We start from the raw sequence: 16,498 nt of genomic DNA on the forward strand, positions 1-16,498 counted from the left end.
CCAGTGGCATTGTCTCGTGGGGATTGAGACAGACACCAAAGGCAAACCCAGGACCGGAGGGCGACACCCGGGGTGCCAGTGAAGGAGTCACAGGCGACGCCCAGGTTTCGTCTCATCGACGGTGCCAGGCAGAGCCATGGGCCTGGCTGGCAGAGGCGAGGTACTCGGGGTGTCGGGTTGGAGGGGCCCATGGCGTCCACATGGCCAGCGGGTCAGAGGACAAGGAGCCACAGTGTGGAGACGCCCTCAGGGACAGTGGGACGGTGCACAGAGATGGCACCAGGGAGTCGGCCTCATCTGGAAGCAGGAGTGAGAGGCTGGGGGCGTGGGAGGGAGCCAGGGAGAGCTGCGGGCAGGGCCTGGGCGGGGCGGGAGGAGCCTGGGATGTCCCACTGGAGTGTCCCAGCTGCGCCCCATGCTGACGAGGGTGGAGGTGGGGAGCCCAGGCTTCAGGGCAGCCCCCGGACAGGTGAGGTGTGACGGTGTGCCCGCGGGACCTGCAAGGGGTGAGCCACGACGCGGCCCCGGGGGCGTGGGGGGAGGAGGCAGGAAGGCAGGGATCCAAGGATGAGGCGGAGCTGAGCGGTTGCAGGGCAGGGAACAGCATTCCAGGCGGAGGGAACAGCATGGCCAAAGCTGGGCCTGGAGGACCGGAGGCTCGTTTACGTCGCTGGGAGAAGCTAGTTTGGCATAGGGTTGGCTGTGCGTTGTGTCGTTTTCTGTGGGCGTTCTTATGAAATGCGTGCTGTTATTTGTACAGGCATATTTTTAATGTTTTGTAAGATACACTGGGTCAGGTATGTCATTTTCTTTCTTTCTTCCTCCCTTCTTCCCTCCCTCCCTTCTCTCTCCTCCTCCTGCCCCCCCTTTCTATGCCCCGCTCAGCCCTATGTTGTTGTTTTAAGACACTTTATTTATTTTTTATGTCTGTCTTCTGATTCTTTGACAGCATCTTGTTCTGTTTTTAATATTTTTATTAATTGCAGAGAGGAAAGGAGAGGGAGAGAGAGATAGAAACATCAATGATGAGAGAGAATCATGGATCGGCTGCCTCCCACACGCCCCCTACTGGGGATCAAGCCTGCAACCCAGGCATGTGCCCTGACCCGGAATTGAGCTGTGACCTCCTGGTTCTTAAGTCAATGCTCATTCACTGAGTCACCATGGCCGGGCCCCAGCCCTGTGTTTGAGACCTACTGTGTTCCCATGTTGTGGTGAGACCCAGGGGGTGCCAGTCTTGCATTTTGAGCTCTGTTCCCTTCCCCGCAGCCCATGATGGACTCCCCAGGTGTCTCATCTCCTTCTCCTGGGGGTAATTTGTAGAGAGTCTGATGAAGAAGGGAGGGAGAGGGAGCCCAGGAGCCCCGGGGAGCAGGACGGGGAAGTCTGGGCCGGGACCGGGAGAAGCAGGTGTGGGGACTCTGTGTCCAGGTGACTTTGTCCAGGGACAGCGGGAGCGAGGGGAGCTGCTCAGGGTTGGAAGTGGCCAAGACGCACGTGGTGATGGGGAAGGGGCAGACGCCGGAACCTTCCAGAATACCTTCCCTTTTCATTCAGAGCCTAATGCAGGAGGCGCCCAGCTGAGCCTGGCAGGGGCTCTGGCCCGCTGACCAGCCGACAGCCCTTGGACAGACACTGAATTCTGGCGGAACGCCTGTGCGGTGGGGGCAGAGAGGCTTCCGTCCCAGGAATGAAAGCCGCACGCCTGTCTGTGCATTGGTTACAGGCGGTTTTCCAAACCAGACAGCATCTTGGGAGGCATATGAAAGAGTTTAAAATGCAGATAATAAAATAAAGCTCGCGCTCAGGGTGCGCGGTGCTGCATAAAACCCCATTCTGTTTCTGCCTCTCGGGGTTGCGGCTCACACACCCTCTTGCTGGCAGGCCTGGGGGCGGGGTCAGCGGGGGCGGGGCAGCCGGGCCTCCTTGCCACGCCCGGCCACGCCCACCTCAGCAGGAAGGGCTGATGGTCCCATCGGTGGCCCCCGCAAGGACTCCTGTGCAGAGCCGCCCCCACCGGCACAGGATTTCTGCTTGATGCCAGCGATGCCTTCATGCCCCATTGTTGGCATGCCCTACCTGCCCCTACAGGTACCTTAGAGGCCACGGCAGCCACCACCATCCACTTTACCCCCGGGACACGGGGCAGCAGACAGGTCAGTAACTTGTCTGAGAACAAGAACAAGTCCATGCCGAGGAGGGTGCTGAGCCAAACTCTTGCCAATTCCCCCAGATCGTGGGCGACCCGAACGGGGCACTGTCCCCCGTGGTGTCTCCTGGTACCTGTCTCTGTGCACCTGATTGGAAACCCCCCTCCCCCAAATTCCACCTGGAACACGTATTCATTCATCCATCGCTCGTGGGCTCATTTGCGGCCACTGACTGCGCCAGGCCGTGCCCGGGCACCCGGGACAGAGAAATGATGCCGCGTGGTCCTGGTCCTCGAGGCCCTGCCGGTCAGGCGGGTGGGGTGGGCAGGACAGGGTCGCAGTTCAGCGAGATTGTGGCTGGAATCAGGGGGAGCTCGGGCGATTGGGGCCTCCCCGACCCCCCAGATGAAGGGGACGTCAGCCAACCAGCCGGGGCCCGTCACCTGCGCCTCGGTGGCCAGAGCCTTGTGTCCAGAGGAGCTGGGGACCTGGGGGGCAGGCCCAGCCCCGCTGCCCGCCTCGTTCTCCTTCCCGCCCACACACGCGTGCTCTTGCCTGTCTCGTCCTGGGATTTCATTTGACATTTTCCTTCTCACCGTTTGTCCCTCCGCCTCCAGGTCTACTGGCTGCTGGCTGGGCCTGGGAGACTCATTCTCCCGGGAAATCTGGGAAGAGATTCCAAACGTGTCACTGCCTCGCTGAGTCCTCGCGTGACCAGGAAAGCAGGCGCTGTCTCCACCCACGCCTCACAGGTGAGAACACCAGCTTCCGCGCCCACGCGAGCAGGTAGCCGTGCACCTGGCCTCGCCCCGTGGGGAGTGGCCGTGCATTCGGATTCTGCCCGACCTCAAGGGCCCTTGCCAAGGACGCGCCCCCTGCCCCGAGGTGTCCGGCTCAGCACGCTACACTCCCGAAGGATCTCGAAGCAGCCCCCGGGCTGTCCGCAGGGGAACCCGAACACGCTCTGTCCGGCCCGGGCAGCTGTCCACCCGCTGGCCGTGCAGATGCCGCGCGGGACATCAACCCGTGGGAAGCTGTCCCTCGCCATTCCCGAGTTAGAAAAGACCTCGCCGTGCCATGTGGGTGACAACCCCGGTGGCTGGAATATTGGGGCCTGTGTGCCCCTGCGTCTGCGGGTGCAGGTTCAGGCGATTCTCATTTTCCTCGAGTTCATCCTCTACCAGGCGTCCTCAAACTACGGCCCGCGGGCCACATGCGGCCCGCCGAGGACATGGATCCGGCCCGCCGGGTGCCGCTGCCTGTCCTGCTTAGCAGCCGATGCGTCCCGGGCCCGCAGTGCGCATAGGAATTTGTTCATAGTTTTTTTTTTTTAAACTATAGTCCGGCCCTCCCACGGTCTGAGGGACAGTGAACTGTCCCCCTGTTTAAAACGTTTGAGGACCCCTGAATCCCATAAGAACAGGTGCATGTAACGCAAAGACACTTGCTTCTGAAACAGTCCCTCCTGGTTTCCACGAAGCCCGTTCTCGGCCCTGGAGGAGGAGAGAGCTTCGACACAACCGGGGCTGTCGCCGTGCCGGGAGCTGGCTGTCCCCGGCTCCCAGACGGCTGGCCCTGACCCGCATCCTCTGGGGCGCCCACGCGCGGCCTCTGCAGTGGAGCTTTCTCCGTAAAAAACACACCGTTTCGCACAGGCCTGGTTGGAGGATTGAAGCTCCCAGCCCAGGCCCGGCTCCGAGCATGTGCTCAGCAAACCAGGGCGTGCTGATCTGGCTGGGCTCTTCCCACACGCCCTCTGCCTCTCGGCGTCCCCTTCCTCGTCTGTCTCCCGGCCCTGTTTTCCCTCGGCCCGTGTCTCCGTCCCGGCTCCGCAGCCTCACTCGGGCTCGCTATCTGGGCAGGAAGGGAGCGACCCCCACCGTCGAGCCTCAGCGCCGTCTCCCCTGCTGCCATCTTCCTGAATGTCAGTGTGGTGATGGGGAGACAGTGCCCAGAGCAGACAGCCCGGCTGGACGGCGGCCCTGGGGTCTGAGGCCAGTTCAGATGGGGCCCCACCTCCTGCTCGGGGGTAACTTCTCTGGACCACTTTTCTCCTGTGAGCGGGGGATAACCACAGCCCCCCCAACCCCCCTCTGCCCCACAGGCTGCCATGAGGGTTAAAGGAGAAAACCCACAGGGGAGCTGGGGCGCCAGGGCGTGCAGGACTGGTCAGCGGGGAAACAAGATGGGGTGCTCTGGACCTGGAGGAAGGGACCCGGCCATGGGGCTGTGCCCCTGGGCAGGGCAGCCACCTGGGGCCTCACCTGGGACAGTGCCCCCCACCCCCGCCTTTCCGGCCGATGCTCTGGGCCCCATGGCAAGTTCATTTCCAGTCCCAGACCATCGGCGGCTCCTTCCTGGCCAGGACCCATGAAAACCAGCCACATGTTTTCTTTGCTCTTGATGAACCAATAACCTTGAAAATTTGAAAATAAAATGTCTACGGCCGCACAGCCAACGAGGGCTACGTGGCGTTGCAGACATTATAAAACATCAAATTAGATGGAAAATTGCCCGGGGCCCCTGTAAACGAAAATTACTCTTTTTATGGGGGGGCGGGAAGGACCCTTCTAATAGCAACAAACAATTTGGGGCTCTTCCCTGCGCGCGCCGGCTCCCATGGCCCACGGTGCCTGCTCATTGCACCTCCCTGGCCCCGGCCAAGGTTTTCACAACACTTCGCTCTGCACACGCTCACAGCACTGCACACGCTCACGGCACTGCACACGCTCATGGCATTGCACATGCCCATGGCACTGCACACGCTCACGGCACTGCACACGCTCATGGCATCGCACACGCTTACGGCACTGCACACACTCACGGCACTGCACACGCTCATGGCATCGCACACGCTCACGGCACTGCACACGCTCATGGCATCACACACGCTTACGGCACTGCACACACTCACGGCACTGCACACGCTCATGGCACTGCACACGCTCACGGCACTGCACACGCTCACGGCACTGCACACGCTCATGGCATCGCACACGCTTACGGCACTGCACACGCTCACGGCACTGCACACGCTCATGGCATTGCACATGCCCACAGCACTGCACACACTCACGGCATTGCACAGGCGCAACAGCACTGCACACGCTCACGGCACTGCACACGCTCATGGCATTGCACATGCCCATGGCACTGAACACACTCACGGCATTGCACACACTCATGGCATTGCACATGCCCACAGCACTGCACACACTCACGGCATTGCATAGGCGCAACAGCACTGCACACGCTCACGGCACTGCACACGCTCAACAGCATTGCACACGCTCACGGCATTGCACATGCTCACGGCATTGCACAGGCTCATGTCACTGCACACGCTCAACAGCATTGCACACGCTCACAGCATTGCACACGCTCACGGCACTGCACACGCTCACGGCACTGCACACGCTCATGTCACTGCACATGCTCACGGCACTGCACACGCTCATGGCACTGCACACACTCACGGCGTTGCACAGGCTCACGGCACTGCACAGGCTCACAGCACTGCACACGCTCACGGCACTGCACACGCTACGGCACTGCAACAGGAGCAGGAGTCTCTGTCCGTGTCTCTGGTTCCTGTCAAGAGAGGACTTGTTGCCTCCTCCCAAGTTTTAGCTCCTCACGGTGCTGGCTGCACCCAGGCGTGGTGCGGGGCAGCGAAAACACCGCTGGGTAGAGAATGAAATGACAGAGCCTGCTGTGTGACTTCAAGCTAGTTGCTTACCCTCTCTGGGCAGTGCTCTCTTTCTCTGTCAAAGAAGTGGTGTTACTCAATGCCTCTGGGTGCCAGCACGCTGATGTCCATGTGGGACAGCCATGTGGGAAGCACACCCTCCCCTCCAGGCCAAGCCAGGGTCTGTGCCCAACCGTTCACATGCATGTCCCAACCTAAAAACTGAACGACTTTTGTTTCCCTGCTGTGGGATCTCTCAAGGATATTTCGGGAACAAGGCAAAGAGGGAAGATGCTGCTGGTTCTAGCTCAGAGATTCTCAGCTGGAGAGATGTTGCCACAGGACGTGCAGCCATATCTGGAGAGAGATATATGTTTAATCCTCATGCAAGGGTATTTCCTCTGGAAGAGAGAGGGCACGTGACAGAAACCCATTGATTGGTTGCCTCCTGCATGAGCCCCGACCAGGGCCCGGGGGCTGGGGAGGAGCCTGCAACCAAGGTATGTGCCCTTGACCGGAATCGAGCCCGGGACTCTTTGGTCCACAGGCCACCGCTCTATCCACTGAGCCAAACCGTCCAGGGCTGGAGATATTTTTGATTGTCACGGCGGGGTATCGTCTGGTGGTGCCCCTGGCCATGTGCTGGGTGGAGGCCAGAGGGGCTGCTGAACATGTAGAAAGCACAGGATGGCCACTCACTGGAGGGACTGACCGGCTCTGAAGGCGCGTCAGCAGGCTGCGACCCCCGCACAGAGGCTGGAGATGGGCGCGGAGACTGGCCGGCCGGGCTGGTCTCACCACTGGCCGGAGTCCCGAGGATGCAAAGCAGTGCCCGTGGGACCCGGAGTGCTGGCTGGCAGCCCCGTGAGTCACCAGGCCCGGGCAGCTGGTGACGTGGGGCCTGACCTTTGTCGGGGAGAGAATTCCCGAGGCCTGCCACCCAGCCTGGAGCCAGACCTAACGAGGTGGGAAGGGGGCGGGGGGAGGAGGGGGGAGGATCCAGTGACGAGGCCCCAATGGAACCTGGGACCTGGACGTCGCAAGCTAATTTGAAGGTATCCCCTCCCCGAGGTAGACGCGGTGAGAACAAAGTTTCTCTCGCTTAAATGGAAGCAAACGAAAGGCCCCTTTAGCTTCCTCTCTGAAGAGAAGAGAAAATAAGCCGACCTTTTACAACATCAAAAGCGGGGCCTGTCCGATCCTTCGCTGTGCCCCACACTGCGCACTTGGGGTCCTGGCACCCACAGGGCTCAGCACCACCCCACCCAAACTTCCCTGCGTCTCCCAGGGCCCGGCTCCTTCTGGCCGGCGGCCGCTAGAGGGCAGCAGTGCCTTCCCTGTGCCCAGAGTTTCCTGACTTCAGCTTCAACTACAGGGCCAACCCTCGGGGTTCCAGGTCAACCCCAGAGGTAGGCACCTGACTGGGGACCACATCTCCCCTCTCCCCCCCGCCCCTGCTTAAGCCAGAGGAGAACACACTGGGGCACTACATCAACACCCACATGGCTATGCCTCTCCCTGCCCCCCCCCTCCATCTCCTATCTGAGAAATCGGGCCCAGGAGGGGGCAGGACTTTCTCAGGCCACACGGGGACTCGATGCCTGTGTGGTCACCATGTCCTCTGAGACTCAGCCCTTCTCCCAGGTGACACTGTCCTGGGTCCCCAGGGACCTCCCTCTGCCCAGCGGACACAGGAAGGCTGGGGCGGGGGTTGTGTGGGTGCCCACAGACAGATTCGTCTCCGTGGCTTCCTGGAGGGCAGCGAGGGCCGGAGGGGCCATCAGGGCGGAGGCCAGCTGGGGGGGCAGCCTGCTGGCCAGCCCTGGTCTATTTTTTTTCCTTTGGTCCACAGACCGGAGAGCAGCAATGATAGAACGCAAACGATATTAAGTTTCTCGGCTGCAGTCATCCTTGGTGACACTGACTGCGCGGGTTTGATTTTAAGCATTTACCTGCCGCTGGACTTGACCTTGGAGAACCCTCAGCCCCTTGAGAAGTGCGCACAGAAGGTCTCATTGACCCTTGTTTCCCAAATCCCCCAACAACTACTGGTGGGAGGAGCGGAGAGCCTCGTTTGCGTGTGCAAATCTGTTCATAATTAACACCACGGGCGAGGCCGCCTCTCCACAGCCCTGGCCAGCTTCTGAAGGCTCCGCTTTTCCTGTTGACGGTCAGTGCGTCCAGGCAAAGCGTTGGGGCTTCTCCAAGCGGCTCCCCCCGTCCCAGACTCACTTCAACAGGCGACGCCCGTGAAGGCCCGGCTCACGCTCCTGGCCGTCCCCCTCCCTGGAAGCATCCGAGTCCAGGCAGCTGCTGACTTTTATCAACGTGTCACTGCCTGTGGCGGTCACGCCTACCACTGTGCGCCAGCCCCTTTCCCAAGTTTCCCGTGCAATCACTCATCCGGGCCACTCTTCCCACAGCCCTGTTCAGGAGGTATTACCATTAACCCCATTTTACAGATGTGGACGCTGAGGCCAAGAGCTGCTTATAAGGAACCGCATTAAGATCTGAATGCAGGCTTCTGGCTCGAGGGTTATCTCATTAACCAGTGTGTGGTCCCTGTCCTGCTCGGAGCCCTCTGATAGTGTCTTGGACTGTCTGGTGTGGATCCTGCCGCCATGGCCCCCGGGGCGGGGGTGGGGGGTGGGGGGGTGGGGGGGTGGGGGGGACCTTTCTTTAGCATCACGCCCCCTGCTGGTCACGTAGGGAATTCTCTGTTTGCACCCAGCATCCGGCACCTGTAGAAGATGCTTTTCTTCCTGCTGTGGCCATGTGTCTGCATCTCGTTGCTTCTGCCCACGGCGGCCTCCCCGGCTTCCCGGGGCTCAGCCTGGCCCTCCTGTGTGCCCCCAGGCCCTCTGGGAGACCCGGAGCACCGTCCATGGGTTTATCCCACGTGCTTTCTTTGGCTGGAAGAACGATCAGATGGTGGGTTGACTTCAAGGTCAAAACAAGCCCCCTTTGTGCAGCTGGGTGAACAGCAAGGCCATTTCCTGTGGAGCCCTGTTCAGTGCCCCTCCCCCAGCCAAGGAGTGGGAGAAGGAACGCTTTCACTCCCCAAACACGAGCCGTGAAAGAACGTTGTGAAAGGCTGCTAGCGACGGCTGCAGCCGGCGGGGAGCGGATTGTCCTGCGGCCGAGAGCCCAGGAGCAGGCGGGAGGCGCGGGACCTCGGAGCAGAGGAGCTGGACCGAGGCCCGTTTCTGCCCGACACCTGCGCCTCCAGGTGAGTTACTTCCCCTTCCGAAGGCTCCCTTGGTCATCTTTAAAAAAAGGTTTTTTTCTTTTACTGATTTCAGAGAGGAAGGGAGAGGGAGGGAGAGAGAGAGAGAAACATCAATGATGGGAGAGGATCACTAATCGGCTGCCTCCTGCACGCCCCACACTGGGGATGGAGCCCACAACCTGGGCCTGTGCCCAGACCTGGAATCCAACCGTGACCTCCTGGTTCCCAGGCCGATGCTCAACCACTGAGCCACACCGGCCAGGCACCTTTAGCCATCTTCACGATGGGAGAAAGCCCTTTTCTTCCAAAAGCATCTCAGCGTTGTTTTGAAACACGAAACATAATACGGGGCGTTGTGTCTACCCGGACGCTGTGAACCGCAGAGCGTTCTAGAAAACAGAGGCCCTGGAGGGGAGGGAGGTGGGTGCAGGCCTGGGGAGGGGCCGGAGGGGGGGGGGGCGCCACTCCTTCGCGGATGGCCCCTCCGCCATCTGTGTCCAGCCTCCTCCGGGGAAGCGCAGCCTGTGCCGGGGATTGGCGGGTCCATCGGTCCATTTTACGAGCCTGGAATGCAGTCCTCTCTGGCAGCCACATGCGGCTCCATGGCATCTGGGCTCCCCCGAACCCCCATTTAGGCTGCAGCCGAGAGGCCGGCCAGCTGGGAGGCTGGCTTATCAGGATTTCAGGAGGCCTGGACCCCAAGAAGGGAACGGAGAACTCACCGCTGCTTATGACACCAGAGGGGCTCAGCAGCGCTGCCAGCAGCTCAGGGGCACCCCGTCTGGTGGCTGTGATTCTCTGCAGTGACCCCCTCACATCAGGTTTTCTTTCTTTAAAAAAAAAAAATATTTGTATTGATTTCAGAGAGGAAGGGAGAAGGAGAGAGAGAGAGAGACATCAGTGATGAGAGAGAGTCATTGATCGGCTGCCTCCTGCACACCCCACACTGGAGACGGAGCCCACAACCCCCGGGCATGTGCCCTGACTGGGAATTGAACCGTGACCTCGGGGTTCATAGGTTGACACTCAACCACTGAGCCAGGCCAGCCAGGCCCAACAGAGTTTTTAATTTGTGGTCGTGGTTCTGCGGCTCCAGAGAAATTTTCCAGCATCAAAACTGCATCCGGATGAACTTTCTCTGCTCAACGTGAGGTCACCGTGGGCCTTCCCGAGAACGGGTGGCCGCGTTTGACTCACTTTACAGCAATGATTCCTTGTGTCCTCGCTTTTAATCAAAACAACACTGTGGGTTTTTTGTTTTTTTTTTCTTATAAAATACGTAGCATGAGGCTGTGAACCTGAGGCATCATTCCAGAATTTTCCTTGTGAAACTGAACAGAGGGGGAAGTGGTTTGGGAGGGACACGGAGGAACTGATGGAGAAGTGGGGATTTATGAGTGGAGGGGGGCGGGGCCAGGCAGGTGACCGTCCTGCTGGGAACACTCTGTGCGTCCTGGGCCGGTGCAGGGTGCAGTGAAGGTACACCTCGCCAGGGACATGGTTTTGCTTTTCCTAGCGAGCAGATGGCTTGCCAGGCGGAGATGCTGTGAGGCTGCCAGGTGATGCTCTTCCCCCGGGAGGGAGGCCGGGAGCGGGTCTCCCACCCGGACGGCTTCCTCTGGTACCTGCAGTGCCTCCTCGCAGGGCTCCTGCCTGGCTGTGTGGGAGAGGGGGCCCAGACCTCCTTCAGGTGCTGCCCGCAGCTGCAGGTGGCGGGGACCGGAGCGCGCAGGCCTTGGAGGTGTGTGACCGGGCAGCTGTGTGGCCCCGGCCAGTGTGTCTACCTCTCTGAGGCTCCAGGGCAAACCTGTAAGCTTTGGCCCAGCCCCTGGGGCTCTCACAGGCACCAGGCAAGGCCTAGAGCAGCCGTGGGCAAACTACGGCCCGCGGGCCGGATCCGGCCCCTTCGGCGGTTCTACCGGCCCGCGGAGCCGAAAGAGCGGAGGGTTCTCTTGCTCTTCCCTCCGCTCCTTCACCAGCAGCAGTGTTAACATGGCAACGTCGGGAAACACGGCTGCAGCTCCTTCTTCTGAGTGGGCGGAACAACCTCTCAATCTTCCAGAGGCTCCTTGTAATGCCCGCGGACGCGTCCCCCGACATCACCCCGGGAATGCGGAGACACGTTATCGTGGTGATGTAGGGAGACACGCCCCTGGAGAGCACAGTATCAGAGCATTAGCTAAAAAGGAGACCAACAACACTGTGCCCACTGAAGTTGATGTTTTAAAGACCAAAAACCTTTCAACCCAGTCTACATTGCCATCTACATCTACATCCCGGACATAATGTGGAAGTTCCACTAAAGAAAATGTTTAATTTACTGTTTACACATTTTGTTCTTATCTATTTGTTTTAGTTTTAAATTATTTTATTATATTTAAGTTTAATTTGAAAGGCTTTTGTACCTTTCCTTTGTTAGGCAATTTTATTTTGCCTTTGCCATCTTCAATATAAGGTATGTTATTGTGCTATGATTCCTCCATTTTTTGAAGTTTCAAATTATAATAATTAGTGTTTACATTCTTCTTGTTAAAATGTTTGAAATGAATAAAACTATTGAAATAAAAAAAAAAGACCGTACCCTTTTATGTAATGATGTTTACTTTGAATTTATATTAGTTCACACAAACACTCCATCCATGCTTTTGTTCCAGCCCTCCGGTCCAGTTTAAGAACCCATTGTGGCCCTCGAGTCAAAAAGTTTGCCCACCCCTGGCCTAGAAAGTCCTCCAAAGAAACCACTTCTGCCAATTCCTCCAGAAGTGGGAAGGGCCGCGGGCTCAGCGTCTGGAACCCTGTGCGAGTCCCAGTCCTGCCCCTTGGCCGGGGTACCTTTGGCAAATGACTAAACCTCTCTCTCTCTCGGGCTCCGTGTTAAATAACAAGGTTTCGCTCCACTCCTTGCAGGAAGGAATGGTGGAAAACAAAATTAATAACTGAGCAACAACTGTGCCAGGTAATGGAAGGCGATTCCAGTTATTCCGAGGTTAACCTTTTAAATTCTGGATTATTTGAAACATAGAATGATCAGTGAGTACCAGGGACCCCCACGCAGACTCAGTAAATGTTACCCTTTTTTCATCCACACTTGTTTTTAAAAAATGGAGAATGGCCGAAACCGGTGTGGCTCAGTGGATAGAGCGTCGGCCTGAGGACTGAAGGGTCCCGGGTTCAATTCCGGTCAAGGGCATGTACCTTGGTTGCCGGCACATCCCCAGTAGGGGGAGTGCAAGAGGCAGCTGATCGATGTTTCTCTCTCATTGATGTTTCTAGCTCTCTATCCCTCTCCCTTCCTCTCTGTAAAATATCAATAAAATATATATATATATACATATATATATATGTGTGTGTATATATGTGTGTGTGTATATATATATATATATAAAGTTGCTCTTAGACATGTCACTTGTCCCCTCGAGCCTTTATTAAAAAAAAAAAAAATGGAGAATGACCATTGAGGTTGCAATCCTGATTCCCTCCGATGCCGCCTCCTCTTCCCCCCTCCTCTTCCCCCCTCCTCTTCCCCCCGCCCCCTCCCTGCAACTCTCCCGAAGCATCCAGTCTCCCGCATGGATGTGTTTCCAGTCGTTTTCCGGTGCGCCCCAGAAGTTGTCCGCCTGCCCCAACTTCCCATTTGGTCCCAGGCATGGGGTTGGGCTCCAGGGTGGTGAAAAGGATCCTAGTGGTTTCAGGGAGAGGCCAGACTCCAGGGGGAGCAGGGGGGCCCCTCAAAGGCCTCGGGCGCCACAGGCTCCTGGTGGTGCTTGATGGTGAGCCTTTCGAAGAGATACTTGCCCGGCCCAGCCTGGGGGTCTGCCGCCCGCGGAGGCGCCAGCTGTCACCATCTCCCTGATGAGCTTCACCTGCTCATCCAGGAAGTGGCTCTCCAGGAGGTCAGAGCGGAGGGCCTGTGAGCGGAGGGTCTGTGAGGGGAGGGCCAGGGCCGGCAGGGCCAGGGGCCTGGGTCAGCTTTGTCTCCGGGACCACGGCGGCTGCCACAGCGCCCCGCGTTTTACCTGCACGTCCTGGAAGAGGGGGTGGCCACCACGCTGGCTTTGCATCTCCAGAGACTTTGCTTCTCCTCGCCTCGCCCACGCCCTCCGTGGCCACGTCGTCGTCGGTGGAACAGGCGCCCAGAGAGAGGTAGGTGTGGAGGCCCGCGGGTGCAGGTGGACCAGGTGGCCGATGGCAGCCTCCATCCAGGTGGCGCTGGGAGCTCTCGGTTGCTCGGCAACAAGGAGTTAAGCTCCACAAACGGTGTTGGCTGGTCTCGGAGGCCGAGGGCGGCTGAGCCAGCTCCGAAGGCGGCGACTGGAAAAGAGGTGGGAGGGTGGTCGGAGGCTGGAAGAAGGGGCGTCCCTGGGTCTGTGCCGTCCAAACACTGGTGATGCAAGAGGCAGATCCTGGGGACCCCCAGGGAACTGCCCCAAGAAGTGTTGGGAAGCTCTGAGAACATACACACTCCGTAAGGGACCGTGATGTGCTGGTTAGTGGCTGTGAGACCAACGCTGGGGCGTCCAGCTTGTCGCTTGAACGGCGCGATGGCTGGAGGAGTGAGCTCATCAGCGTCCACACCTCCTCGGAGAGACAGGCAGGAGGCTGCCGTCCTTCTTGTTGCCGGTGGCCCATCGGGAGGCGGGATGAGCACCCGGTGCTCCCCCGGGTGAGGGTCTGCCTGAGACACAGCCCCGCCCAGGACGCCGCTCTCAGACGTCTGTCAGCTCGCAGGTCCGAAGGCAGCGCGTGAGGAGGTCGCTGTCCTGCTTCTCGTCCACGCTCGTGGGTGGCGTGACTGACTCCCGTTGGGTGGCTAGAACATGGTATCCCCTGGTGGTCATCACATGTCTCTCTCTGTTGCCAGAAGCATTCTAGGCCGTTCCACACATTTAATCGCCTCTTATGATTTCCTCTTCTGGGCCGTGGAGTTTTCTAACTTTCTCATGGGTTTGTGGCCAATTGGGATGCGGATAGCTGTCAGTGAACGGGTTATTTTCCCAACCCGATCGGGTGTTTCTTCAGCTTTGTTTCCTGTGTTTTTAACAATCCTACGCGGCAGGGACCAGCGTTTCTCCTCCGTGGCTGCAGTCTCTGGATCCTGTTTAAGAACCCTTCCCTCATCCCAGCAAGCAAAGGCCCTCTGCCCGGCGCCTTCTAAACGTTTGACATTATCGCTTGCCCACGCCTGTTGGCTGCCGGGATGCATGGCTGCGGTGCGGCCGGGAGGGAGCGAGTGCCCGCTTTCTCCGGTGGACAGCCCCGTGTCCCGCACCGTTGTCTGTGTCGGCTGTGACTTCTCTGGCGCGGCGTCACGTGTCCTCAGAAATCGACCCCATTTCCGTGGGTGTGTTTCTGTTCCACGGGCTAGTCCTTATTCCTGCATCCATACCCAGCACGTTGAATTCCTTACCGTGGGCATAACCAGCCTCCATCCCCGCTGGGGAATCCCCCCACCCCAATTCTTTTAAAGGATTAATCGGTCTTTTATACTTTTCTATAAATTTTAGGCTCAGCATATCAAGGCCCATCCTGCTGGGATGGTCCCAGGTGGACAGAAGGTACGCTATTTTGAGGCCCATACATATAGCCTGCCTGCTTACACAGGGTACTCACTGATGTCCTTTATTAAAGTTTTATAATTTTTTCTACAAAGTTGTGCACACATTTTCTTATATTTATTCCCAGGTACCTTATCGTTTTTGCTGCTATTGTAAATGGGATTGGTTTTTATCTTATTTTTATAAATTATTTTTGAATCCTCACCCCAGGATAAGTTCATGGATTTGAGAAAAAGAGAGAGAGAGAAAGGGAGAGAGGGAGAGAGAAACATCCATGTGAGAGAGAAACATCGATTAGTTGCCTTTCATACGCACCCTGACCAGGGACCAAACCCACAACCTAGGTATGTGTCCTGACCGGGAATCGAACCTGGAACCTGTTCAATGCTCCAAGCAACTGAGTCCCCTGGCCAGGCCATGGGATTTATTTTCAAACTCCATTAGCAACTAGTCTTTGATGTTTTATGTGAATGCTATTCATTTTAATGTGTATTTATTAAATACTAGGGGCCTGGTGCACGAAATTCATGCACTGGGGGTGGGGGGGATCCCTCAGCCCAGCCTGCCCCTTCTCACATACTGGGAGCCCTCAGGGATGTCCTACTGAGGTGACTGGGCTGATCAGGGGAAGGCACCAGCCCCATCACCCCGCTGCTGCAGCCACTGCCAGTCACCGCAGCCACCAAGGTGTTTTCATCAACACGGACTCCAGTCCCTTCACCATGAAAAAACGACAACTTTCTTTAGGCATTTTCAAGATGTGACTTTTATAGGATATGACATTTCTTTATTTTTTTGATCCTCACCTGAGGAGATGTTTCCATTGATTTTCAGAGAATGTGGAAGAGAAAGGGAAAGACAGAGAGAAACATCAAAGTGAGAGGAAAACTTTGATTGGTTGCCTCCTGCATGAGCCCTGACCTGGGCCCCAGCCAGGGAGGAGCCTGCAACCTAGGTACATGCCCTTGATCAGAATTGAACCCTGACCCTGCGGTCGGCAGGCCGAGGCTCTATCCATTGAGCCAAACCGGCTAGGGCAGGATATGACATTTCTTAGCCCTCCAGCAGCGGACCTTCGTTTTTTTCTCCAGAAGTGTGGTGGAAAAGCCCTAGATCACCTTTTTGGATTCTTATACCCAAGTTACTAAGAATATTACCAGTGGCACACAGGGAGCTTAGCCAGTGAGTGTCAGAAAAGGTATTTCCTCTGTAGTTCCCACCGATCGCCTCCAATCACCTGGCTCCGCCCCTGCCCAGGAGCCCCCTGGCTCAGGCCCTTCCCAGGTTGCTCAGGACCCACAGGGGGCCTACCTCGGAGTGACCTGGGTACTGAGAAAGTTCCCGGGACCCAGGCTGCTGGGCGCCTATGTATGCAAATTAACATCCATCTTTGTTGGGTTAATTTGCATACTCACTCTGATTGGCTGTGGATGTAGCAGAGGTACGGTCAATTTACATGTTTGTCTATTATTAGGTATGACTAGTAGCCCTGTGCACGAATCTGTGTGCCAGTAGCTCACCAGTAGCTCGCTGCCACACTCCAGTAGCTCTCTGCCCACTGCCCCGCCCTCCTGTAGCTCCCCCTGCCCCCTCCGCCTCACCCCCCCCTCATAGCTTGCTTCCCTGCCCCCTCCTGTAGCTCTCCACCACCCACTTGTAGCTCGCTGCCCCACCCTCCTGCTGATCCGTGATCCGGTCGTTACACCGTCGGTTGTTACACTTCACGGCATAACGACCATTTGCATATTACATCTTTTTTATATAGGATGGACTAAACAATGTATTTTTTTCTTAAGGGTGACACTATATTAAGCCATCCCCCCCGTTAAGGAAAAACCATGCTATTACTTTCAAAGTCCCCTGTGTGGCCCCGCAG

The sequence above is a fragment of the Plecotus auritus genome, assembly GCF_963455305.1.
Source record: "Plecotus auritus genome assembly, chromosome: 1".
In the NCBI taxonomy this organism is placed as follows: Eukaryota; Metazoa; Chordata; class Mammalia; order Chiroptera; family Vespertilionidae; genus Plecotus; species Plecotus auritus.